This window comes from Lissotriton helveticus, chromosome 3_1 (genome assembly GCF_964261635.1).
Source record: "Lissotriton helveticus chromosome 3_1, aLisHel1.1, whole genome shotgun sequence".
NCBI lineage: Eukaryota > Metazoa > Chordata > Amphibia > Caudata > Salamandridae > Lissotriton > Lissotriton helveticus.
This window is the reverse complement of record NC_136061.1, coordinates 139,570,048-139,595,137: the sequence shown is the minus strand read 5'-3', so window position 1 is coordinate 139,595,137 and position 25,090 is coordinate 139,570,048. Positions and strand designations below refer to the sequence as shown.

The window sequence follows — 25,090 nt, the reverse complement described above, 5'->3', positions numbered from 1 at the left end:
TTTTTAGTAATAAACACATATATTTTTATAATATATACTTGGGTGGTGTCCTTTCATTTGATATTACAGGATTGTATGTGGTAAAACAGCTCGCTTAACACGACCTCTTAAGTTAAGCCTTTAGGCTGCTTAGTCCATGCTACCCCTAGGATAGCTTGTCTAATAAGGTTGACTTACACCCAGACACCATAAGGGATTGTTTGGTCTGATAACAGGTGGTTCCAGAATTGGAAACATCACCTATCAGGCCAACTTCTCACATTGGTGAGCAGCGGTGCGGATTTGAGCTTGCTGTTGTTTTACCATTGCAATCTTTGTATCAAATTGAAAGATCACATCAAGTACCTCTAGGTACATATAAATCAAAAGCTTAGCATATTAAGTTCTACTGAACTTAGTAGTTGTAGATTAAAGGGATTAGCACACCCTGACTACAACTCACTAGCAAGGTACAGTAGGAAAACACTTAGTGTAGGTAAGTGCACCACTTACACCTCACTAGCAGTCATGTCTGACACAGGAAAAGCCTCAGGGTCTGCTCCTGTGACAGTTGACCTTACCAAGGCAACTTCCAGCTATGACAAGTTAACCCGAAAGGACTTGGTTGCCTTGTGCATCTCAAGAGGGTTAAAAGGGGGCAGAAGTCCCACCTGCCAAATCCTGATAGACATCCTAGAACAGGATGACTTAGAAAGGGCGAAGGAAGCTTCCCTAGAGACAGGAGATGGAGTGAACCCCCCTGTAACTGATCCCCCTCAGGAGGACGAGGAAGAAGAAGAGGAGGAGGAGGACTCAGAAGTAGAAGACCCAGAAGATCAGGATCAGAGGGGTAGCCAGGTCCAAGTTGCCAGGCTTAACCAGGCCAACTTAGACCTACTGGGGAATGGAGAGGGCCAGCACCTCCCCAGATCCCACCATGTTATTCTCCCAGGCAACAGAAGAGTGAGATCTCCCTCAGCGGACTCTCATATTTCTAGTGCCTCCAGAGAATCACAGAGAGGCATGACTGCTTCTCAAAAGCTAGAGCATAGGGCCAGAATGAGGGCTGTCAAACTCCAGATAGAGAGGGAGGAGGTAGCCTTGGCTCAAGCTAGACTTGCCTTGGCAAGAGAGCAGAAATTAAGTGGCTTAGATGCCACTGGTGGCAGCAATTTTCCAAGAGAAAAAGACAGGGGCTATGACAATAGAAACCTGACAAAAATTGTGCCCTCCTTCAAAGAAGGGGATGACATCCACAAATGGATGACTGCTCTGGAGAGAGCCTGCATGGTACAGCAGGTTCCTCAGGATCAGTGGGCTGCAATTTTATGGTACTCCTTTTCTGAGAAAGGGAGGGACAGGCTCCTCACAGTTAGACCTGAGGATGCCAAAAACTACTCTGTTTTGAAGAGTGCTCTTATTGAAGGGTTTGGCCTAACCACTGAGCAATACAGGTTGTTGTTCAGAGACACCCAAAAAGCACAGACTCAAGACTGGACTGATTTCGTTGAGTGTGCCACTAAGGCTTTGGAGGGTTGGTTGCAGGGAAGTAAAGTTTCAGACTATACAGGATTGTACAATCTTATGATGAGAGAGCAGATCCTTAATAACTGTACAAACCAGCTGTTGCATCAATACCTTATTGACTCTGATCTGACCTCTCCCCAAGAATTGGGAAAGAAGGCGGACAAATGGGTCAGAACAAGGATTAAGCAGAAACCCCAGAACCAAGGTGGTGACCAGAAGAAAACAGACCAGAAGGGTGGTAATCAGAAAGATAAAGAAAAAGACCAGAAGTCTTCAGGCCCCCAAACTAATAGTAAGGAGGGTGGTTCCCAAAATGGAAACAAGAAGAAGAAGAACAAAGGTCCAAAGACACCTTGGTGTAATACCTGCAAATCAGTTTCACACTGGGGCAGTGAGTGCACCAAGGCAAATCCAGTCCCCACCACTCCAGCTCCTAAAGCAACTGCAACCCCAAGTACAGTAAGCAGTGGTGGAACACAGTCCAAGGGTGTAGCTGGGTTGACCCTGGGTATTGAAGTAGGATCTGGCCTAGTCAGAACCCCTACACAGGCAGTTCTCCTGTATGATGTGGACATAGAGTTGCCCACTGCAGTAAGCCCCAGTAACCTGGGCAAATATAGGCAGACTCCCTTAATTAATGAGAAACTGGCTCAGGCCTACAGGGACACATGTGCCAGTGTCACAATGGTGACACCTGACTTTGTGGACCCTGGACAGATTGTACTAGGTGAGAGTTACCTAGTGACCAATGCAAGCAACTGCACTACTTCCCATAGTGTAGCAGTTGTGAACTTCTCCTGGGGAGGGGTAAATGGCCTAAAGAAAGTTGTTGTGAGTGCAGACCTTCCAGTAGACTGTCTGTTAGGCAATGATCTTGAAAGCTCAGCGTGGTCAGAAGTGGAGTACAGGACTCATGCAGAAATGCTAGGGATTTCAGAGCATGTCCTTGCCATGACAAGGGCTCAGGCTAAGAAGTGCCTTCCTGAACCAGTGGTGGATCTTGGAACAATAGACCAACCACAACCCAAGAGAAGGAGCAAGAGAGGAAAGGCTGAGCCTTCCACCTTGCCCCAGGTTGAGGATCAAGTTTCAGAGGAAACTGATTCTGCAGTCCAAGAGGAGACTGTCTCTGAGGAACTTGAACCTGACCAGGTTGAGTTTCTGGGGACAGGGGGGCCCTCAAGGGCAGACCTGAGGCAGGCTCAATTAGATTGCCCTTCCCTTGAACCCCTCAGACAGCAGGCTGCTGCTGAGGCTGCTGGGGATGCCCAAGGGACCCATACTGTGTATTGGGATGATGGACTCCTTTACTCAGAGGCTAGAGACCCCAAGCCTGGCATGACCAGGAGGTTGGTCATACCTCTGCAGTTTAGGGGGTTCCTTCTTACCTTGGCCCATGATATTCCCCTTGCAGGACACTTAGGCCAGAACAAGACGTGGGACAGGCTTGTTTCACACTTTCACTGGCCTCACATGTCAGAAAATGTCAAGGAGTTTTGTCGCTCCTGTGTCACTTGCCAAGCCAGTGGTAAGTCAGGTGGCACAACAAAGGCCCCCCTTATACCACTACCTGTGGTGGGGGTTCCCTTTGAAAGAGTTGGAATTGATATTGTGGGTCCAATGGACCCCCAAACAGCATCTGGGAACAGATTTATACTGGTGGTAGTGGATCATGCCACCAGGTATCCAGAGGCTATTCCCCTAAGGACCACCACAGCACCTGTGGTGGCAAAAGCCCTCATTGCAGTTTTCTCAAGAGTGGGCTTTCCAAAGGAGGTACTATCAGATAGGGGCACGAACTTTATGTCCAGCTATCTGAAAGCAATGTGGAAGGAGTGTGGAGTAAACTACAAGTTTACCACCCCCTATCATCCACAGTGCAATGGGCTTGTGGAGAGATTTAACAAGACCCTTAAAGGCATGATAAAAGGATTACCAGAGAAGCTCAGGCGGAAATGGGACATTCTTTTACCTTGCCTGCTCTTTGCTTACAGAGAGGTCCCACAGAAGGGGGTTGGCTACAGCCCTTTTGAACTTTTGTTTGGCCACCCTGTGAGAGGTCCATTGTGTTTGGTGAAGGAAGGATGGGAGTTACCTCTCAAAAAGCCCAAACTAGACATAGTGGACTATGTACTTGGTCTCCGCTCCAGGATGGCTGAATACATGGAAAGAGCATCCAAAAACCTGGAGGCCAGCCAAGAATTACAGAAAGCTTGGCATGACCAAAAGGCTGTACTGGTAGAGTTCCAACCAGGACAGAAGGTGTGGGTACTGGAGCCAGTGGCCCCAGCAGCACTCCAGGACAAATGGAGTGGACCCTATCCTATCATTGAAAAGAAGGGAGAAGTCACCTACTTGGTGGACTTTGGAACACCCAGGAGCCCTCACAGGGTAATCCATGTGAATCGCTTGAAAGCATTTGTGGACAGGGAGGACATGAGCTTGCTCATGGCCACAGATGGGGATCAGGAGGAAGAGAGTGACCCTCTCCCAGACCTGCTTTCTCAGAACCCTGATGATGGTTCAGTTGATGGAGTAGCCTTGGCGGGCAGCCTCACTGACCAGCAACAGATGGACTGCAGACAAGTTTTGCAGGCCCACAGGCATTTGTTTTCACTCACACCCAGCCAGACTGACTGGTGTACCCATGTAGTGGACACTGGTGACAGTCTGCCTGTGAAGAATAAGATCTACAGGCAACCTGACCATGTCAGGGATTGCATCAAGGCTGAGGTGCAAAAGATGTTGGAGCTTGGAGTGATTGAGCCATCAGAGAGCCCATGGGCCAGCCCAGTAGTCCTGGTGCCAAAACCTCATACCCAAGATGGAAAGAGAGAAATGAGGTTTTGCGTGGACTACAGGGGTCTCAATGCTGTCACTAGGACAGATGCTCACCCCATTCCAAGAGCAGATGAGCTCATTGACAGATTGGCTTCTGCCAAGTTTCTGAGCACATTTGATTTGACAGCTGGCTACTGGCAAATCAGACTAGCTGAAGAGTCAAAAGCCAAAACAGCATTCTCTACCCCTAGTGGACATTATCAGTTTGTGGTGATGCCCTTTGGTTTGAAGAATGCACCTGCCACTTTCCAAAGGTTGGTGAACCAAGTCCTTACTGGGTTGGATGACTTTTGCGCAGCATATCTAGATGATATTGCTGTCTTTAGCTCCACCTGGGAGGATCACCTGATCCACCTGAAGAGAGTTTTGGAGGCCCTGTAAAAGGCAGGCCTAACTATCAAGGCCACTAAGTGCCAGATAGGGCAGAGTAAGGTTGTATACCTGGGTCACCTAGTAGGTGGAGGTCAGGTTCAGCCACTGGAGAGCAAAATCCAGGCCATACAGGACTGGGCTCCTCCAGTTACCCAGACACAAGTCAGAGCCTTCTTGGGCCTGACTGTGTATTACAGAAAGTTTGTGAAAAACTATGGGTCTATAGTGACACCATTAAATGACTTGACATCCAAGAAGATGCCAAAAAAGGTTCAGTGGACAGTGGCTGTCAAAAGGCATTTGAAGACCTGAAGAAGGCCATGTGCTCTGCACCTATCCTAAAGAGTCCTGACTACTCCAAACAGTTCATTGTACAGACAGATGCTTCTGAGTTGGGGGTGGGAGTTGTGCTCTCACAACTTAATCAAGATGGTCAAGACCAGCCCATTGCTTTCATTAGCAGGAGGCTGACCCCTAGAGAGAAACGTTGGTCAGCCATTGAGAGGGAGGCCTTTGCTGTGGTTTGGGCCCTGAAGAAGTTGAGGTCCTACTTGTTTGGAACTCACTTCCTAGTTCAGACAGACCATAAGCCCCTCTTGTGGCTCAATCAGATGAAGGGTGAAAATCCCAAACTGCTCAGGTGGTCCATTTCCCTACAGGGGATGGACTTTACAGTGGAGCACCGCCCAGGGACTGACCATGGTAATGCAGATGGTCTCTCCAGGTACTTCCACTTAGAACATGAAGACTTATCTGGTCAAGGTTAGTTTAATGTCCCTGCGTTTGGGGGAGGGTTGTGTAGGAGAGTAGGGTCTGCTATCCTATGGTCACCCCAAATTTTTGCTTTTTGCTTCACTGGTTTTCGACTACTGAGGCTGTGGGCCTGCTGATCAGACCCCCAGCCTGCTGTTCTCTCACTAAATTAATAATACATGTGCTATAGGCACATACCACAATTGGAACTGGACTCCTTGTCAGCCCCTGTATAATGCACTATAGGTGCCCAGGGCATAGGGGCCACCAAGGCCTACCAGGGGCTGCAGCATATCTTTTGCCACCCCTGGCTGGTTCTTAAATTGACACAACTGGCTGATCACTCAGCTGGGGTAAGGTGGTGTAATCACCCCTTGCTTAGATATAGTATACCTATGTCTAAACCTATATCTGGACACATATAAACCTATAAGCCACTCCTATGGAAGGCCTCAGCAATCCTGGAGGCAGAGTGCGTGGTTTAATGTGAGATGGAGCTCTAGCATGAGCTGAGCCTGTCTGCAGCTGTCGGGAACAACTCCCTAAGCTGTTTCAGGATAAGGCCATACCATATACTCTTAAGTACCTTATAATCCTCGCGGTTATATAGCAACTTTGGTTTGGCTTTATCAAAACATGTCGTGTAAGGTGTCATACGATTTGGAATACTATCCCCTCGCCAGTTCTGGCGACGGGGATAGCATTCCACCCCTCTAGAGGGGTAAGACATGTTACTTTACTTAAATGCGGTTAATTTCTAAAAGGGCCTTAGATCCACAAAATGGATGCCTCTGCCACAGACACGGGTCTGGACCCCTGCAGCGGACCGAAACTCCGCCAAATGGGGCCTGGACAAAGGGTTTCCTGTCGCAGGGGGGTTTTACCACCCTCCAGACAGGAGATAGTGGATTGTAGCAGGGAGGTCTGAAAGAAACCAGACACTGCTTGGGGCGCACAAGGCTGCCCCTTGCATATTCCGGCCAAACCGGTTCTGGGGCACTCCAGCCCTCGTGCCAGGGCGGCCTGGATCAAAGGAAAGGGGTGTAACCACCCCCTTCCTGGGTCCCACCCATAGGAGGGGACCTAGCAGGTAATCACGCCCCCCAGATTCGAATAAGAGTGGGAGCAGTGCCAATGCACTTTAGATTTCCTGGAAGAAACATTAGAAACGAAACTCTGGACCCTTGGACCTCCAACTCAACGTGGAAGCCCGAAGAATCTCCCTTGTGGTCAAGGAGTGACCACCCTGCAGCAGCAGGCACCATCCAGCCCTCGACGTCTACTTTGTTGCAGTTCCCGCCGGAACTCGAGCGACAGAGATCGACGAGATCAAGCTTGCCTGCCTTCCAACAGCCCGATCCACAGTCCCTGCAGAGCTGAGACCCGTGGAGGCGACCGGAAGCGTGGGGCACGCCATCTTGAATTGACCACGAGACGCTGACCGTGCAGCCCACGAGTGACCCTCGAAGCTGTGCACCGGGGTTTGAGAAGCCCCCACCCTGAGCCACTCTTGAAACGAAGTTCAGCCCTCCACACTCGACGAGTGCTGCGTGGGGCCCTTCTGCTCCATTTGGCTCAACGCGTTGGCCCGGTCACTTGCCAGCCGGCTAGTGGTCCCTGTGCCGATGAAACTACGAAGAAGACTCGTGAATCTGGTTGCTCCAGATCCACACCAGCTCCCCTGAAAAGGAGCCCCCACTCTGATCTTCCTGGTTCGAGTGAGAAGCAATCTCCCGGTTCCGCGTGGATTGCTTTTGCCAAGTGTTGTTTGCTCCAAACTTGAAGCCGACAGCGCCGACGGCGAGAGCCTGCGTGGGACAGATCGTGACCTGCTCCTGGACGTCGCAGATGCCTCAGAGCCCACGTGACAGCGGAGAGAAGCTCCTCGACGACCACCTGATTGCGCCCGACATTGCCTGGTTCCGTCCTGGTTCCACCCTGGTCACTGCTGAGTGACCCAGACTCTGTCCCCTCTGCTTTCAGGTACCCTTCGACTTGAGTCCACCCTTGGACTCCACCGGACACTTCACTTTCAACCCGCCTGCAGCCCTTTCAGCTTCAAGCACCAAGAGCCTGCGTGTCAAAACCCGACGCCACTTCGACCCTGTGCACCCACTTCCTGTGGGTGAGGTAACTTTGCTCCGCCGGTGTTCCCACACTGGTGCACATCTCTAGGGTCTGTGTCTTAAGTTTTGTTCCACTAGGTTCAGCGGAAGTGTCCTTAAACTCTAACTTTACACTTTTTACGCACCATTGGTTAACATTGGTGCATGCGTGCGCTTTCCGCACTGCTCCCGAATCCCGAGGGCCATTCCCGACTTCAGCATTGCTTGTCCTGACTGCTCCCAGCGATTCCCTAGGCCCTAGGCCTAACCACTGCTCGAGTGGCATCTCTTATACCACTTGTTTAGTATATGGTTTGAGTGGCCCCCTGCCCTCATCCATAATTGTGCAACTTGTATGTTTAAACAGTGCTTTTGATTTAACGCTTGTGCCCCTTTATTCATAAAGAATATTGGGGATTGTTTTTAGTAATAAACACATATATTTTTATAATATATACTTGTGTGGTGTCCTTTCATTTGATATTACAGGATTGTATGTGGTAAAACAGCTCGCTTAACACGACCTCTTAAGTTAAGCCTTTAGGCTGCTTAGTCCATGCTACCCCTAGGATAGCTTGTCTAATAAGGTTGACTTACAACCAGACACCATAAGGGATTGTTTGGTCTGATAACACGTGGTTCCAGAATTGGAAACATCACCTATCAGGCCAACTTCTCACAATGTCATCAGCGATATCACTGACCATGTCATGAGTGATGTAATATGTGAGGTCAAAAGCAGTGCTTTGTGGAGGTGTGAGTTATAGTTAACTCAGGTAACTATAACTGCTGAATTTCTATGGTTTAATACAAGTAAAATCTAAGTCTAACTATAACGGCCCTGTTTGGTTTTTTAAATGATTCTCTATGGTTTTTCAAATTCTATTTCCTAACTGTAACGTCCCTGTAAATGTTGTTGTTTTCAGTGAATTTCTATCGTTTTTTGACTAGTAGTCGCGTTTGCACCATGGAGGAGAAAGGGGGCGGGCCTCTTACCCGCTCTCAGGAATCTCACTGTGCTGGACTTAATGGAGGTAACAGGAGGGCTTCTTAACCCACAAGGACCCTAAACGTCCACGAGGACTTCGTCCCCCAACCAGTAGTGTGCTACTGGTTGGGTTGGGAGTGGGCTCCTCCCATCTCTGGACCAATTTTCGGTCCCGGGGACCCCATCCCTCGTGCCCAGCCTTTTAAATTATTTTTTAATATAGAGGAGGTAGGCCGCGTAGCCCCCTTCCCCAGGATGATTTCGGCCCCAGCTACCCCATACCCCGGCCTCTATAATGGGTGCCCTGGTCTGACCCATGGAACCCTGCAGTCCCTGCCAGCCCCCCGCCCCCTGCAAGAGCAGCCATTGCTTTCATAGAGAGGGAGCTGCTGAACTCTCTGTGGAAGCAATTCTGCTGCGCTTTCAGGAAGTGAGAGCATTTTCAAAGCTCTCGCATGCTGAATGTGGGCACCCTGGGACATAGCAGGGCTGACTCTGGGGGGTGGCGGTCCCCAGGCCCATGTATGGCTCCAGGCGGGCTCCCACGCAGTCCCCCTCCTTTCTTCTTCTAGGGCCTGCCCCAGGGAGGTGGTGGTCCCTGGAGCTGAGATACTGCCTGGGAGGGGGCTGCACAGCCCCCTTCCCATTTAAAGTAAAAAAATAATTTTAACCCAGGGGAGGAGGTGCTTCCCTGGGGGGTACATTAGGGCCCCATTACAAAATAAACAGCCCTGGGAAGGTAGTTGTCCCCAGGTCATAAGGAGCTCTGCAAGCCTCACCGATTTCTTTTACATTAAACCCTGGGAGTTGGCTCTGAGCTGTGGGAGAGGCCATATGGGTTTTCTCCACACTAATTATATAAATAGTCCCGGGGAGGTGGTGGTCCCCTGCATTTTAATGAACCCTAGGAGGTAGGCCCCCTGCACCCCTTGCTTTATTTTGTACATGCCCCCAGGATTTGGCCCACCAGGGAGCTTGTTAAAAAGACGCATGGAGACACTGCGTCTTTTTTTGTTAAATTTTGCCACAGATTTGCAGATTCACCTGCAAAATTACAGCAACATGTAATCTTAAAAAATGCATTTAACCCCCCAGTGGGCCACCACTCCTCCCCTCCCTGCCTTCTCCTTGGAGTCAGGGTATTCCTATCCTACCCCTTTTTCTTTATTTTTTACATTTATCATGTGGGAGTCTGCTTTAAGCCGAGTCCCAAGATGGCTACCAACACTCCCTGGTTGAAGCGTTGGCAGACAATCAAATTTCAGCATAGGGACTCTGGATCTGAGAATCCACTGCAGGGATCTGCGTCCCCAGATATCTATATTTGTAATCTTAAATATCTGGAATACTACCCAACTGATTTACACCAAATCACAAAAAGGCTGACTTCTGGACCAACACCTAGCTTTGTGCCAAATTTGGTGTAATTCCGCTCAGCGGTTTGGGCTGTAGTCATGTTCCAAATGCATGGGGAAAACACACCAGCTGAACCAAGTAAAGGAAAAGTTTTTAAAATTTCGAGAAGATTTGTAAAGTGGCGCCAACGTTATTGGCAAAACAAAAAAACGCTCTTCCTATGGAAACTAGGTCCCAACTATAACTACCTACTGGCGACCGCCAGTTGTTTATTCTTTTTTTTGCAGAGTTTTATATAGCGCGGACTTGACCCGAATCGGGTATAAGAGCTCTTTACTTAGCACCAGTTACGTTACATGAGAGCCAGTAGGTAATATATATATATATATATATTACGGAAACTGTGATATATATTTTCCCATCGCTGGATTTGTGAGTGCATTCGATTCCTTAAGGAAGACTAAACAAAGCCTTCATGGAGGCCAAAACTCGTTGTTTTTTTCTTGCACTGATAAATCCATTGATGGAGTGTCGCGTTTCTCAGTGAGAGGCTGGCAACAGCCATTGTGAATGACCAGTCAGAAATTGGGTACCAGCAGTCAAAGAGACATTATGAGAAAACAGTGAGAGGGAGGCAGTGTGCAGTGACAGGAAGACAGCATTCAGGACGATACAGGAGCCAGTTAGGGGGCAACTCTGTCAGTCCCTTGGAGGTAACAGAAAATATAAGGGTGGCATATGCCAGAGAGGCGGTGACGGCAATCAGCAGAGTGTGACAGCACTCAAAAAGAGTGGCAGTAGAGAATGACTGCAGTCACCGATGATGTAAACAGTGGAAAGGTGCCAGCAGTCTTTTGGCGAATTTTGGTGGCCAAAGACTGTAAGCAACCTGAAGTGTTTAGTTTGCGCAAACAATACCAGCAAAGTCCTTCTTCGAGGCGCTGTCACTGAGAGGACACCGCAACAGCAAGTGGGATGACAACACTCGGACAGCACTAAAACAGAGATTGGCTGTTGCCAGTGAGAGGGTGACGGCTGTCATGGAGAGGGTGACAGCAGTCAGTAAGAGGGTGACAGCACTCAGAGAGAGTGAGGCAATGGATAGGAAGGGAGCTGCCGCACTAAAAGAGAGTGTGCAGTAGCCCTCGTTGAGAGGTTGACAGAAGCAAGTGAGACGACGACACACAGCAGTCGGTAGATGATTGTCACCGCTTGTGACAGCAGTCAGCGCGAGGTGGCAGGGACGACAGCCGATGAAAGGCTGAGCTCTGAATGCAGCAGTGAAGTCAGGTAGAGGAGGGAGGGGGAGGAGGGGGTGGCGGAGAGGAGGCGCAGCGCAGCCGGCTGTGGGAAGTGCCCTCGCCTCGGAATGCAGTCTGTGAATGAACAGTGCACTTGTGTGCAGCCTGGAGACGGGGAGCCGGAGCAGTGAGGAGAAAGGGAGCCCTGTGTGCGCCGAGGGCGGGCAGCCATCGCGGGCAGGAGCCCCCGGGACGCCGTTCGAGGAGCTCTGGAGGAGTGTGGGGGTCTCCCATGGAATTCACCTGAACCGGGCACGGAGAGCAGGCTGCGGAGCACCGGCGGCAAAGGAGCGGCGGCAGAGCCTGGCACCCAGCGAGCGCGCACGCCGCACATGGCGCCCTTTGTCCGGCCGCTGAGCGCCCTTCTCCCGGCGGAGGCAGAGTGCCGAGCCGGGGTGTAGCGGGCTAAGGGCAGCGTGCTCCCGTCGCCTCTGGTTGAACCCCTTCACCCACACTCACAGCCTGCCCTGGGCACTCTTCTCCGCGCGTGGACCGCCTGCCGTCTCCATTTCTGGCGCATCCCTTTGGAGTCACTGGAACCACTTGCCCCACAAGGACCCGTGGAAAGAAGCCCTTCCGTGGAGAATTGACTGACCCCGACCCTCGCACCTTTCAAACTAAAGGAATTGTTGCGGACCCTCTTGTTCCACGCGCTGGGAGCGCTCTGACCCCCCCCCCCCCACCCAAACCCCCCTGGCCGCGCATTTCCCCCTTGCGCCCCGTGGAACCTCTCTCATCCAAGCCGTGGCACTCTCCCTGCTCCCCTGTGGACCTTTCCTGCCCGTGGAACCCACCCACCCTCGGACCATCCCCTTTCCCCTGTCTGCCGGACCCTCGCCATTTCCCGTCCGCGGACTCCCCCCTCCCAGGGAGTGGGCTCTCTCCCCTCCCCGCGAACGCAAGGATGGTTGGGCATTATCTGGTCACCGACTGGAAGGAAGACCCCCTCTTCCATGGATTATTTTCGACTGGGCTCTAAAGCAAAGGGAACAAAAGCTTTCTCGGAACTTTTGGATTGGGAACCAGAAGGAACTGCGTAAACCTCACGAACCCCCACCAGGTGAGGCGAATTGGCTCTGTAGGCGTAACGCACCTGGGGGTTCTTCTTTCATCACATCGCCTCTCTGTGCACTTTAGGGCAGCCGGGTTCCTTTTGTTCGCTGTTTGCCCGGTTACCATTGTCTGCTTTGGATACGAAATCCGAGACTTTCTGGGAGCAGAGGAACCGCCAGGCTCCGAGTCATGAGAGAGCGCCTGCGGGTCCCGGAACGGGACGGGGCGAGGGAGTGTTGCTTCTGTTAATAGTGTGTTTTTTATTTCTTTAGCGCCAACGCCACAGAGGGCAGCTCTGCGCTTTAAAAAACAAGTGGTCTCTGAATATTTTGTTGTTGTTTTTGATTGGCTTTAAATGTTTAATTATAAAACTCAGATGGACCACTTGAAAGTCCCAGCCCTGTGTGCCCTGGTCGTGAAAGGAGGTTCTGTGCAGCGGTGCACGGCGGGAGCAGACTGGCTTTCTTTGACGTGCTTTACGTTCTGTCGAGGGGCTTTTACGCACAAGTTACAAATGCCCGTCCTGCCCTCTCAGTCCATCTGTCATCATTGTGTAGGGACTTCTCGACACCAAGAGACGGGGCTGCTCTGATCCTGGGGGGCGGGAGGGTGTCTCCGCATGGGGCATGACACGGATAATGGATGAAAGGCAGAGAGGGAGGGCGGCGGAGGGCCAGCCGCCCCCCAGAGAGAGATGTGCCGGAGGCACGGAGAATGAGAGACGAGCGGCTGGGACGTGTGGGGAGGGAGGGAGCGGCCCTCGGGGACGAAAGGGGGAGGCTAATGGGGAGAGGAGGCGTGGATTGAGCTGGGGCCTGAGGCCAGGGCAGACACCCCTGTGGGTAAGGGAGGCGGGTATCAGCCAGTCTACACTGGGTGGGGGCCGGGGTGGGATGGGGGGGGGGGGGCGAGATTAAGGAAGGGGTACCAAGGCCGCTTTATCTGTACCAGTGCTTTCTAGAGCTTAGAGGGGGTAGACTGGTGATTCTGTAGAGCAAAGACCCAAGTTAAACAGCATTGAGGGGGAATTCTCCTCCATAAACACTGTGGATGGACGCAGGCGAATGTGGCACTTCTGTGCCAAGGGGCAGAAGTGTGTGGCAGCGCAAGTCACGCCTAGCACTGAAGTGGGTGGTGCTGTCAGACACTATGGCACGGAAAGATGCGGCGTCCGCAGACATACACACTATGCCAGGGCATGTTCGAGTGTAACACCCAAATGCTACCACTCCACGCCCTAAACACAGTCAGTGGCACTGTAAATTACGCACCACCAGACATTCTGCGGCAGAGTGTAGAGTGTGGGGCTGCAAGACTCGCAGGTAGCATGGCACTTACGAGTGTAGAGCCGCCCAGTCTTGTGCACACCGTAGATAGCGCCGGGCACTTGCATGCTATCTGCATCAGGGCATTGCTGAGTGCAGCACTTCCAGACAAACCTCACGATGCCATTGGACAGTGTGCCACCCGCAAGTCACCTGCGTTTAAACGGACCGAGTGCCAAACTGCACGACAAGACGTGCCATGTCACTGGATAAAGTGCCAACTGCACGCCCTCTGCACTTCGAGAGTGTGGAGCGCGACAGTGCAAGACACAGGGTCCCAGAGACTGTGAAAAGGCGGCGAGAAAGGCCATCCTCAAAAGGTACTGAAAAATCTGGCATTGCAGGTCACAATGTGCCAAGCCACAGCAGAGTGTGGCACCCCTGACACGTGGTAGCAGAGCTTGTGAAAAGAGTAGTACCACAGAGACACGTGCCAAGACACGGATGAGTTTGACATCCCGGGAAAGGCCATGCCAGGGCTTTGATGAGAATCATGCCCCTAGGCAGGCCGTGCCATAACTTTGGTGAGTGTGGAACCCTTATACGCATACAGTGGCAGGGTATTACAGTGGCGACCCAGATACACTGTTTTAGGGGGAGTGCGGCACGCCTGAGCAGTGCGCTCCAGGGAGGTGATGGATGTGGCTCATACCAGGGCAGTGGTAAACACTTGTTTAAGAGTGTGTGTGTCACCCCGGGACACTCTGTGCCACAGAACCCAGGGCCACTTAAGGACGTGCCACTCTTGACACACTCCCGGGACGCGTGCGAGTGTAGCCTGGCGCAGAGAAGCTGCTGGAGAGAAGTCGAGCGGCCGAGCCTCCGCCGTGGCCTGCAGCCTCCTCCTGTGTGGAGGTTAAACGACGGCTGGCCCGGACATCCGCCTCCCTCGCCCCCTGCCCTGCCTGCTGTCCCTGCCCGGGGGTCGGCTCAGATGAAAGAGACACATTAGTGACCGGGTCATCCGTATTCTTCACATCGAGCCAGGGCTGCTGCTGTCAAGGGAGCTTCCCGGCACCCCTCCCCCACTAAGCGAGATGGATGGGCCCTCATCCAAGCCCGGGGTCTTGGGGCCGTTTGTTGCTGACTGACAGCAGGGCCCGCCGCTGCCCGGGCTCATCTGCGCTCAGTCCCAGCAGATGTACCTGGCGCATTGAAAATGGGACGACCATGCACCTTGTGCGCGTCAGTGAATCTAACATTTAAGGAATCGCTTGCAGTGTTTAAGTAGCACCGCAGACAGTCCCCGACATCTCTGTGCCCCACCAGCGCCTTTCCTGCCCCCTCGCTGGCCATGTGAAGGGCCTGGCGTCCAAGTAAAATCACGTAAAATCCGAGAGACCAAGAGGTCAGTTGCGGGTGACATGTTTACATAGGGTGATTCAGAGTGACACCAACTACATGCTGCTTTGTGCATGTCTTTTTATACATGTGTGTGTGGATAGATAATAGATAGATAGATAGATAGATAGATAGATAGATAGATAGATAGATAGATAGATAGATAGATAGATAGATAGATTGTGTATATATCAATACAGATAAAACCATAGATAAAAAATAATTGTGAATTTTGCCAGAGCCCCTTTTCTATATGTTGCCTGAGCGCGCAGTTGGTCCCTCGGCATTTTAAAACGCAACTAATACAGTTTAGTTCCGCGAATAAAAGATTGCGGCGATTGTTATCCGCATGTTTTGCGCATCTCCTCTCAAAAATCAACTGGGAGATGAAATGTCCCCGGCTGAGGCGGCCGAACGCTTGTCTCGCGCTGCGCCCAGCCTGCCAGGTGCAATTTCGGTTTGTGAAAGTGCTCGTTAACAACTCCGTTTTTAATTAAAAAATATATAAATCAATGCACAGAGCAGCTCAGCTGGTTATCACCTGCTTTAATTTCTGAAGACCGAAATAGTCACCAGGCTGAAAACACAAGGAAAACGCACAGCGCACAAAAGAAATGTAATAGCGAAGGAACTTCTTTGTCAAAAATTCCGGGCATCGTCCACCCCTTGACACATTTCCTTTTGTGGGTAATTTTATCTCCATTTTTCTTTCTAATTCCGTAAAGGCATTTATTTTATTTGGTTTTATTTAGCGACATTTTTGTAACTCGTCTTGTTTCTTTGTTTCAGTGACATTTTAAAGACTGCTTTTTAGAATACTGTGTGTGTCTCATAAACAATTTTCTCAAAAGCCTGTACAATGCTCCGAGAAGGGTCGTTATGTGACTGTCAGGATTAATACAAGCAGGGCTTTTTTGGGAGAGTTCTTGTCATTTTTTTCTAATTTGCTCTAGCCGGATTTATATATAGCTCACTTTGGAAACACGCCGCCTCTCAGCGCTTTAAGAGTGATAAAGTAGCCGTAGAACTGAAGCCTTTAATTGATTGATGCCAAGTAGTTGGATTTCTACCAAAGGGCTTTGGCGGCGATCAATGTGTCCAGTATGATGCCATGTGATAAGTCACTTTAAATTAAGAAAAGAAGGCCTCGGATAAGAACCTCGGCAACTGTATGTCGATTTTCACTACGATGTGTAAACTGTGTCCTCTGCAATGCATGAAACTGGCACCCTTCCTCTCAAAGGTCAACGTGATGTACATAGAGAAAAACATGTTAATTTTAGGATAATATCTATTCAGAGATAAAACACTTCAGGGATAGATGAAGTAACATCTTTCTTTTCTAATTAAAGCATTCACACTGGTAATGTTTTGATTGTGTGTGTGTGTGTATATATATATATATATATATATATAATATATATATATATGTACATATATGTATATATTTATATTAGCATACACTGAAGCATGCCTCGTGTCTAATGAGTGCACACTTCATGCAGTGGCGCTATGGTCTCGCAGGAGGTGTCGAAGGCCCCGAAGTGACTGGGTACTGGGGTGCACCTGTGAGGAACATGCGTCACACAACACACCACACGACTGCCCAATGCAACGCGTCCAGCGTTGATTTGTCCTGTGCCATAAGCGTAATATTTAACATACCTTACACTGCCACCTGACATGGAACATCACATATGACCAGCAGACAACTCTCTGACACCTGACTTCAGAATTCCCTTCACAATCACTTCACTTACACACTTGGGGGGGGGGCGGGGGGGGGGAATAAAACCACCCACACCCTCCCCGGTTGGGGGATAAGGAGAGGGGGGCTAGGCCGAGAGCTTAAAAACAGTAGCTGTCACCCATCTAATCTGAGGCAGCCAAAGCGCAAAATATTGTTTACAAGTCAAGCATTGTGCAATACAAGAACCGCTCAAAGTAACATAAAATAACATAACCCATCATAAATAACAGTGTATGACATATCATAACAAATCACAGATTTCTCATTTCAAAGCACAGTTCTTAGTAACATCACTTACTCAGAAGTTGGGTGGTCGTAGTTGAGGCCTACTTATGGGGTACCCCTTTCCCGGGAATAAGAAACATAACTACAGACGGCCCTCTGCTAATCTGAGCAAATGACACAATAAACAGCAGAAGTTGTGTATACAGGAACAGAATAATCTAAAATAAAATGACTGATATCAAGAGACATAAAGCGTAACATATAACAGCAGGTAGCACTCTGTATACTATAACAAAATTCAAAGCAGCCGCCAAGACTACATAAAATGTATCACAACTTAAAATGTGTCCTCCATAGAAATACAGGAGTGCATAAATCAAAATATAAAACAAAACACTGCATAAACCTAATATCGGACATAGCTGCAATATACACAATGTAACAGGACTTATAACATATAAAATATATTACGTATATTATAACGCAGGAACACGGAATATGCAGCATATATAACACGCACCATTACCGGGAATACACCAGTAAAATCACAACTGACAAATTACAACATGCCTTTTCTTCCAAAAACGCTTCCACGCCTATTATACAGTTTTGAAAACATCAAAATGTTTGTGAAAAAAAAAAAGCACAGACGTCGTTACGCTCTCTTTGTCTCCCTTGAAATATGAACAGGTACACGTTTTTCGGGGGAGCTCAGCATAGGAACTGCTTTTCTATAACACCAATGTGTAATTGGAGGAACCTTTTGTTCTTTCTGCCTCCGTGGTACCACTGTTACAATTAAATGCCCTATGCATCAGCAGGTTAATTAACAGGGGGCTGGTATCGGACGACGGCCGAGCCCTGCACCCACAGTCCGTGGGTGTTTAGTATCCTCAATAAAAAGGCCGGCCAGCCCCCCACCGACAGACGGAGCCGCGGGCGCGCCCCCCCCACCCCCACCCCCCCCTGCCCGTGGAGCGGTTTAGCAGTCTATCGATTTCTGATTAGCGCTTCTGGCCTCGACGGCTGCCAGGCCTGGCATGTGCGCGCTAGATTTCCCCTGACAATGCACGTGCTGCCCGAGGGTCGCTGCTACAGGCGTCCCTCTTAATTAGACCCCAGAGCCCTCAGCAGGGCCCCCAGCACCCCGTGCCCTCTGTGCAATATTAATGATGGAGCGAGGAGTCGAGGGCCGGGTGGGATGCACAGCCGTTGTACTGAACCATGAAGACTACAATCCATCAAAACACATACACAACACGTCATACGTGTAGATACTTGTATACAGGAGGGCCGGCCTTTGACCATCACGGAGCATGTGTTTACTATTCTAACTCCAGGCGGGCCTAGATACCGGCTTTAGGTCATATAGCCGGTCGAAGTGAATATATCAGCGCTTTTAGTTATTCGAGCAGGTCCGGTCCCCACAGTATGTGTTAAACGTGCACGCACGTGCACAAGGCACGTCACACACCCATACACCGCGGAGCAGCCAATGACACGTGTTTTCACTACTTTAATTCCACGCTAGGTTACGCAGCAGGTCAAAGGGAACACATCAGCGTTTTTAGCTATTTCACCCGGTCCCCTCAGCGATTGTTAAACGTGCATGCACGCGCACACACAACATTTATCAATATTTAACAATATCAGCAGAACGGTTATATGTTGAGAATTGCTGTGACATGTGTACAGAGTCATCCACTGATAACTCTGGGAAGATAGCCTATTTATCGGCCTGTCTTCGATCTGTCTATCCATGGAACGATGTCAGGGCCACTGGAAGTTTTGCGATTCTGTGGCGCTTCTCCCCACCCCAATAATTATGGATGTTCCATAGTTGATACATAAACCCCAGGTACAGCATAATTTGAAGATTTTAATTAAAAAAATGTCTTCTAGCTCAAAAAGATCACATCTACTAAAAATGCAGTGGGTGTAGCTGCTCAGGGGGTGGCCCAGGTTCAGTTGTTTATTGCTTTATTTCAGTGTTAAAGTTGCCCTAAGTAGGAGAAACTTTTGCTAAGACTGTGGCAGCATGGGTGAAAATGACACAATCCCGAAATACTGTCTCAAAATGTGCTGCATTACCGAGCGCCATTTGCATTTTCTTGCTGCGTAATTTATTCAACGGTGCCACACAATTTGGTCCTCTCCTGCCGCACAATTTCGGCGGCCCTGAACATTTGCACTGTCTACCCAGCCACCCAGTCCCCCATCGCGCTTTCCACATACATATCTTTGTGTTCTTATTTATTTAATGCAAACTCGCATTCCTTGTTTTAAAAGCAGTTCAAGGCCTACTGTGATGTCTGCGCTTCTTCAGAAGTATTAAAAAAAATGAATACACATACACACTCAAGTGGCACATTTTGGTAATTGTAGTCTGCTTGTAATGACAAGACATAGACACTCACTTGAAATACTGTCCCTGTGTGGCACACTTGTTTTGTTCTGTGGAACGCTTTATGCAAAGGAGAAGCGAGCCCCCGTTTCCATGCTTGATGCCAGTTTGGCATCAAACAGACGGGGATGGGGTGTTTTTTTTGGAGGGGAGGGATCAGCCCGAAGCGCTCCCAAGCACCCTGCCGAAGAGACTTACCTGCCTAGCCGTGAGTCCTGTGAATTCTAACACACACACGTGTGTGAGGGACACCGTCTAAGATGGGTGGTCTGGGGGCATTGGTAGTAAATGTAAATGTTTGTATTTTATATAGCGCACTTCTACCCGGAGGCCTCGTAGCGCTGTATTCATACCGCTGCGGAACCCATCCTGGCTTTCCTGTGAAATGTCCACTCCTGGGCACCCCCAAGGTGAAGTCAGGCATCCACAGCGCTGCTGGGGCCGTTGTGGAGATTAAGCAAGCTATTGCCCAGAGTCACAGAGTGGGACCCATGATTAGACTAGGCACCGAGGCGAGAATTATCAGGTCCGGGGAAATTGAGCCCAAGACCCGCCGAGGCGGGAATCGAACCCTGGTCCCGGGCCAGACCTCTGCATCAGGGTCTGCCGCTCTAACCATTGAGCCACACTTCTCCTGGTAGTCACATACATGTCTTGGGGCAGCTGCTGCCACGGCTTGCCCTGTGGTACTTATACTACTGCCCTTGCTACCTCAATTCACAGGGGTCAAAAAGGCAGCGCTGGCAGGAACCGGAAGTAAACAGGTCCTTCAGAGAGCTGCTTCCTGTCTGCGGACGCCCCTCCTCCCTGTCCTTCTGTTGGCCCCTCAGAAGCAATGGACGCCTTGCGGGGGGGTCAAGGTTGGGCAAGGGTTAAAGCCAGTGATGTCACGGGTTGGGGTGGCACTTCGGCGGATTGACCTGCAGGGACACGTGCTCGTGGGAATGGATGAGGCGCACATGGGAGATATATAGGTCCACAGTCCACACTAGAGGTTGCCGCATTGTGTTGCAATCTTGCCACAACCCTATATGGGGTCACGGGAGACACTGCTTGAGGTGATGAGATGTCGTGAGGGACACGAAACTGCACTTTATTTATCTCGCGCGGGGAGAGGGGCAATATTTGGGGAACTCTCCAGAAATGGCCCTCATTGAAAAGGAAACTCATTCCTGTGACAGAAGAACTCAAGAGCACCCCTCCTCCCCCCTTTACGTCACCGGACTCTAATCGCTGCTAGTCCCCTCTTTCCTGCCTATTCACTCAAAACTAATCTCTGCCCCAAACCCCTAAATAAACCCATATACGGCGGCCAGGCCCCGATGGCTGAAATCTCTTAGTAATGCTGTGTTATTCACATACATTTCATGTACATTTGCATCATGTCTATACTGCTTGCCCCATGCCATGGCCAGGGTGCATTTAACTATTACTCCCCTATGCAACTACCTTTTCTGAGACGCACTTAGTAGCAAGCAGTAAGCGCACACATTTGTGTTTTTCTTTAGCCCCACCCTAGTTTGTTGCAAATCTCAACCCTTATGATTTGAGTATAAAGACTAGGTTAGAGAGGGGGTGTTCCCTCCACCCCCCATGTAGGGTGCAGGGCACGGGTCAGTGAGTGGCCTTAAGGCAGAGTACCAGCATTCTAAGAGTCAACATACAGCTAGGCCACGCTGAAGCAGAGGCATAGCTTTCATTTGTGCAGCAGGTGCAGTGGCACCGGGGTCCAGGGTCTCAAGGAGCCCACGGATGCCTGGTTATTTCTATATTTCACCTTTCAAACAGGGGCCAGGGAGCCCATTTCCTTCCTAGCACCAGGGCCCCTGACAGGCGTCATCACTGGGCTTTAGGGTGAATGACTTGGTTATGTTTTCTCATGAGATTTACTTCTGCTGGAGCTGTGTCCATAATGCATTTTAGAAAAGTGTTTCTATTGGACCGTCAGTCCCCATGCGCGCTCTATACCCTGCCCTAGGGGATGGAGGTATTTAAGAGGGGGTCACCATTCATGCCTGGTGTGATGTCTCCGTAGAAAGGAATCTATGCATGTCACAAGTTCAAAACCAGTCGGGTCCTGTCAGACTTTAATCCTCCCAGGGCGATAAAATGACACAATTGAGCTGGGAAACAATAACCAAACCACTATTGGGTTGCATTGCAAGCAGTTGTGTTGCATATGCACGATGTAATTTGTTTGTGTGACCATACGTTTGAATGGTTGGCCAGTTCAAGATGAAATAGCTTTTTTTTTAATCACGTGTTGCTAATCTGGACTTTTATGAGGTACAGTGACTGAAGTTGCTTTGTGAGATAGTGGGCTCTCTGAGCACACCACGTTCACCTCAGTAGAAAGAAAATCACACACTGCTTCCCTGTTAAGAAGGAGCGCCGATGAGAGGTGTGTGGAATGTCGTGGGTTTGTGTGCAGGAAAGTGACGAAATGCCTTATGTTGTATATGTTGCAGTCAGAGATCTCCCTCTACTGACGACTTTGTGCAACTGCAGTGAGCTCGCTCGATAAAGCACTCTTTCTGTTCTGTTTATGTGGACGGCAGTCCTTTCAGCATTAATATATCATGTTGTTTTCTTTCTTTTATTAGGCCTCTGGTGGCGGCTCGGAGAGACTGTTTAACAGCACCACAAATAAAGGTAAGACCACAAGCGTTATCACAGCGGGGTTGTTTCTCATTCGCCTCTTCCGAGGCGCGGAAAGATGGCACTGCGTTTAACTTAACTCCGGCTGTCGTTCTGTGGCAGTTTGTCAGCGGTGTTATCTTTTCCATCGGTCTGCATTTGATTTTACGTATATATTGTCTCTCACTGTAAACAAGACAAGGTAGAGCGGCTTTAACGAGAACGCGCGTAAAAACGGAAGTGACTGGAGTGGACCCAGACGCGGTTGTTTCCTCAGGAGCGGTGTTTTATTGCGCGGCCCTTCGGACTCCGGGGGCGCGCTTGTCTTTACATGACTGCCATTGATTTTCTGTAAATCTGTAACAGCATTCACCGGTCGAACAGAGGCTCTGGACGTGGCGTTTGCTAGGAGCATCAGGCAGACTGTGGAATATTACTAGGGAACCATAACTAGAAAATAATACTATTTCTGTGTCTATATTCCATCATGTGCAAACGCTGGCCTGTTTCTCGCAATGCTGGTGCGTTTGCCATTATAGCATAGCTTAGTAAATACGGGCATGCTTATGATTTCAATAGATAACCGAATTGAGCCAGTACATATTTTATTCTAGTTTATGTGTATACGGAATATTATTTTTCAGTACAGTGTTTTTCATGCATTTCTCCTAATCGACGTCTAACTATAGATAGGTAGAGAGGCACAGATATAAAGATATAAAGACAGACAGAAAGATAGACAGGCAGATGGATAAATAAATAGACAAGTGGATAGATAGATAGATAGATAGATAGATAGATAGATAGATAGATAGATAGATAGATAGATAGATAGATAGATAGATAGATAGATAGATAGATAGATAGATAGATAGATAGATAGATAGATAGATAGATCGATCATGTATATAGAGTACTCTTTGCCTCTCCGATTCTGTCGGTTTCTCATGTATTTTACAGACTGGCTCGGTACGCCTTGTGAAATATAAATGTGGGACTGTTTTTGGGTGCAATGTGTTAAATGTTATTGTAAACATGTCTCCCAGCTCGATCGAAGCCAAGGGCGTGGTTGGGAGGTTTTATTGCTAAATAGGAGTGACCAGACGTGACTGCATGATTGACTGTATTTTTATAGCACCTCTACTCTCAGCGGGTCTCTTGGTGTGTGCGAGTAGTCAGATTGTCAAGAGATGGCATGTCTTTCTACCCTCTCATGTGCTGGCTCCTTCAGACGACCTTGAGTTGTGCTTTTTTTGTTCTGCTTTATTTCTGAACCGACACAGGCACTTGGCATTGCAAGCACTAGGCACCCCAAAGGGCCCGGGTGTCGCTCTAGAACACGTCATAGACGAGCTCCTTCATGGCAATGGTTCATACTCCAGACTGCAACACCCAGGAGGGTCGGGAAATGTCAGGATATGTTACTGCTAGTTTTATAGTGCACATTCTGATATTGGCATGGCTTTGCAGCACGTCTGGAAATCTGAGGGCCCTGCGCATGGTTGCGTTCTTACCACCACAGACCTGAGTCTGGCTCAGCTTATGACGCAGTGTTACTAGTATCATGATCCGCTCATACATGCTTGATTGTTTCGGATGGGGTGCTGTGTTACTCGTATCATGATACACCACAGATGCTCCATTGTGTGGTTCTACTTTATTCATTGACAGTTGGTGGGTGCTTGATTTCGGTGTTTAAGGGTACCTGATATATCTCTCTAGATGGAATGGGATATACAAGTCTCTGATTTATTTAGCGCTATTCACCACAGATATGGTTTCGGCACACCTCACTGTCAGACCTTACAACCTGCATCAGGTCATACAAGTATGCCTCATACTGTATAAGTATGCACAGGAAATCTTAAAAATGTTCCCCTGGATGGCGATGGTCCACAGTGCAGTCCTGACCCTGGCTTCATTGGCACGGTGTGAAGGTTTACGAAGAAATTGCAGTGAGTCTGGATTGGGGCAAGATGAGGTCGGTGGGAGGGAGTGACACATCTTTTACTCCACCATGTAGGGTGAACCCCTGCTCCCTAGTTAGGTTTGGGCTGTTAAATGGTAATAAACACATGCACACACATACAAACTGCGTCCATTTTAGGTTGGGAGAATGATGAGTAATGTTAGGAGTGGAAGAATTATGTAGTAATGCGTGGATTTTGGCCCTAAATGGAGCTGATATGATGCAGGTTAAAACAGCCCCATTCAAGTTACGGGTGGGAGGCATGCCCTGCAGCAAGGGCAGCTGGTGGCTGCAGTTGACTGCCTTGCAGCAGGTGTGCAAAAACTCTTTGCTAAACGTAGAGAGAAGTGAATGCAGTGTTCAAACTTTCCTTACCAATAGTCTTTGTCTTTTTTTAGGAAAATAATACTTGCAGCGCCTGCTCGGTGCACCTCCTGTTGTCATAGGAGGTCACTGCATGATTTTAACTTTGATCATTACAACACCATGGTCTACATTTGCACGTCAAATATTGTTGACAAAAATATTGTCTGAAGTTAATATAGTGTCCTAAAAATCGCTTAGAAAACTAACATCCCACTGGGTGTAGATTTTCCATTCTTAACTCCAGTGGGCCAGACGGCGTTTAGTCCACGATGTTGTGGTACAATATCTGGGCAGCACCCATGTCCAGCATCAAACAGATGTGTTTCCATTAATGTTTAGTTGCCATGAATTACACTTTTGAGCGATCGTCTTTCAGATTCATCATTGCATTTTTCTGAAGGCAGCAGGCCCTCTAATTCTTTTTTTCCAATTTTCATGGGGCAGAGCGGTGCACATCTATCTAGCAGCATGTTTTTGATATGACATGGAGCAAATAGATTTTTCTCTAGTCCAGATCATATAAATATTTTGCTACAGGGCGCAAAACAGTAGACACATTGTGAAAGCACTGCAAATGGCATACATTGCCAATTATATTGTTAAGAAAGGCTGATCGCCAGTAGAACAGCTCATGCATTACTGAGGTATTTTGGGTGGTGTAAGTAACGGTTCAAAGTCAACAAGGCCTTTCATCTTTGTCACACTGGTAAACTGAGTACCAATAAATTGGACGTTAGTGACACCTAGACTTTATGGTGCTAAGAAATGACAGAAGTGTGTTTCACGTGCTATAAAAAG

At 49.1% G+C, this 25,090-nt stretch overlaps 1 protein-coding gene across 5 annotated transcripts in view; it reads left to right on the top strand.

Moving 5' to 3' along the window:
* The window catches only part of AUTS2 (activator of transcription and developmental regulator AUTS2), a 2,056,888-nt gene that overhangs the window by 1,899,358 nt on the left and 132,440 nt on the right, over positions 1–25,090 (top strand). For 2 of the 5 annotated variants that reach the window (XM_078679411.1, XM_078679409.1), the window contains exons 1-2: positions 11,295–12,282; positions 21,924–21,972. The gene's annotated coding sequence lies outside the window, so the exon portion shown is untranslated. Of the gene's footprint in view, positions 1–11,294; positions 12,283–21,923; positions 21,973–25,090 lie in introns of those variants that run through there. The other 3 variants (XM_078679408.1, XM_078679407.1, XM_078679410.1) reach the window with 2 other exon arrangements.